This window comes from Ceratotherium simum, chromosome 13 (genome assembly GCF_057802395.1).
Source record: "Ceratotherium simum simum isolate JZ-2026a chromosome 13, ASM5780239v1, whole genome shotgun sequence".
Taxonomy (NCBI): domain Eukaryota; kingdom Metazoa; phylum Chordata; class Mammalia; order Perissodactyla; family Rhinocerotidae; genus Ceratotherium; species Ceratotherium simum.
The window spans coordinates 26,154,277-26,157,152 of record NC_141912.1 but is presented as its reverse complement, the minus strand read 5'-3'; positions in this window follow the sequence as shown (position 1 = coordinate 26,157,152).

Sequence of the window (2,876 nt, the reverse complement as noted above, 5' to 3'; positions counted from 1 at the left end):
GAAAACTCACCCCTAATGTCCTTCCCTGATTAATTGTTCTCCTTAACATTTATTATCACATCATCTAGCATTTTCTTCTCAACTTTACTTTTAAAAAATTTCTGTAACCCTGTCACTAGAGTGGAAAGAGATTTTTGTCTATTTTGTTCTGCAGCTATTGTCCCAGTGACTAATGCAGTATCTAATACATAGTATACATTTCAATAAATATGTATTGAATGAATGAGTGATTAGGATTTCTCTTCTTTAAATGCCACTCACTCTCTGGTGATTTCATCTGTTCTCATGGCTGGAAATAATGTCTATGTGACTAGAACTCACAAATTTCTATCTGCAGTCTACATCACTCCATTAAACTCCAGACTTGTAGATTCGAGCTCATTCCTTAGCATTACACCTGAGTGTTTTTATACTAGGAATCTAAAAGTTAGCATGTCTAAAACAGAACTCCCCAATGTTTCCCTAATAGTAACACTACGTTCAGTCTTCCCCATTTCAGTTGTGGCAACTCCATCCTCCCAGGTTTTCAGCACAAAACCTCAAAGTTATCATTGATTCTACTTTCTCTCCCTCCTCACATCCATGTTCTTACTAATTTCTCTTGACTCTATCTGCCAAATGTCTAGACTGTGACTACTTCTCACCTGCTCGACTGCCACCATCTTGTCCACGCCTCAGTTGTTTCTGATACGCAGCATGATCAAAGGGACTTAATAGATCTCCTTGCTTCTGTTCTTTTCTCCATGCAAGATATTATCCACAATTGCTGGCAGAGGGGCCGGGTGGCTACTTAAATCATGTAAAGTTGTTTGCCTGCCAAAATCCAACGTCTCCTCATTTTATCAGAGTAAAGGTCAAAGTCATTAAAAAGAAATAATAACGCTCCACTTTATCTGTGCCCTCCATTCTGCGACACTCTGCCTGCACGGGTTACTTTCCACTGGGCTCTTTCTGCTCACGATTACGGTTGGCTTGTGGATCCTCCTTGCATACATCAACCACGTTCCTTTCTCAGGGCTATTCACTCCCTGTTCCTGCCCCTTAGGGATGGAGACCGCGCGTCCTGGGATGCGGACAGCCACCTCAGCCATGCGCAGTATCTTCTCTAATCCAACGGAACGGATACGACATGATTATTTCTCGATCGGCCTTGAAAACGCATGATCTGAGCTCTGAACTTGTTATATAATCCTTTTAATCGAAAGTCCCTAGGCTGCAAAGGGAGCTCAGAGATTTGAGAGTTGGTGGAAAGGTAAAAAGAGATTCAGGTAGAACACTTCTGGAAGAAAAGTCAGATTTGCAGGAAAGTGTTACTTGTTTCCGCCCGGTTTCGAACCGGGGACCTTTCGCGTGTTGGGCGAACGTGATAACCACTACGCTGCAGGAAACTCCGCTGGTTTTCTGTCCTCGCATTTATCAAATTGAATTACAATGAGCATTAGTTATTCTTTCCTTCAGATTTTCTCTGCATCAACAACATCTAAACTCACGTAACTCATAGCCAGGCCAATGCTGCTCCCGGAACCCCAATTACACTACAAGCACCAGGCAGGGAAATCTTAGGCAGGCTCCTGGGAAATTTTATTTCAAGAAATTGCTTGATACGTTCTATGCAGGTTTCTCTGACCTTGTAAGACGCTCTGATCTTCATCTCTCGATGACTGAAAATTACCACACGGAACTAAGAACCAAACTGGCGGAGCTCAGGGGACTTCATTGGGCAATGGCGGGAGGCCCAGGGGGCAGAGGGAGGGCGGCGGACTGTGCCCAGCTGTCCTGTCAGGCGAGGGCGGTGGGGGTGGCTGGGAAGTTTGTAACAGTGGAGAGGCTGGCGAGGAAGTCTGGCCGACGTCAAACGAGCTTCTCTCTTCTGTTCTGTGTCACTCACGTTTACTGCTCTGACTGTGTCAAGCTCGGTGTCTGTGATGGCCGTTAACATCTTATAGCCGGAGGGTGACCTTTGTAATTTGCCTGACTCTTCTTTGTTATTTGCCCCATTTCAAGCTGCTCTAGGCCACTGTCCCTACCCCGGGCACTGGAAGCGATCCGCCCTCTACCAGGTTCTGAGTCTGAGCCCCTGCGAAGGTGCTCAGTAGCAAAAAAGTGTTTATCCCCAAAAGTAGTCACGAGAGAGCAAAGGGACAGGGACCGAGGCTTCATGAGCGCTGGGAAAGGTCGCAGCCTGACTCCCTCTTGGGGCAGCTAAAACATGACACTATGGAAATGTTGTGGGTAGTGGAGGAGAGAGATACATTTCTTATTAACACAATCTTTAGTCTCACCTTTTTTTGCTTACAGATAAGATCAACCTTAGATAAATAGCTATTACAATTAACGTATGTGAGCGTTTGTTTAGCTTTCTCAGCAATTTGTTGTTTGTATTTATTTTTAAGAAAGCTATTGAATAGCCCAGATACAGTCTGCTCACTGGAGGTATCTGATGTCCTAAAAGGAACTCACAAACTAGAAGGAGGGAAAGGGCGCCTATGATAATCATAATGGTAAATTTGCACTTTGTAATTTAATTACAACAAAATTAACTATATGGAGTTGCAGCTATAAAAGTCACAGGGATATCTGCCATGAGCTCCAGAAAGGAGGCATCCCCTCCAGTCTTAATGGTCAAGACATACTTTCTACAGGAATTGATGTGACTTAGTTAACGGAAAAAAAAATGAGGTGGTTGAAGAGCCTTGAGCAGAGGGGATTCACTGCATGGGGTGAACATGGAACAGATTGTGAATGCAGTGTGAGGAGCTCCAACTGTAGGTTTGAATCAGAGTGTGCCTTTATTTATTCCTTTTCCTCAGGGAAATTTATTCCACTGATAGTAACTAAAGTAACATATGCTGGATCAGGAGATAAAGAAGACCCTC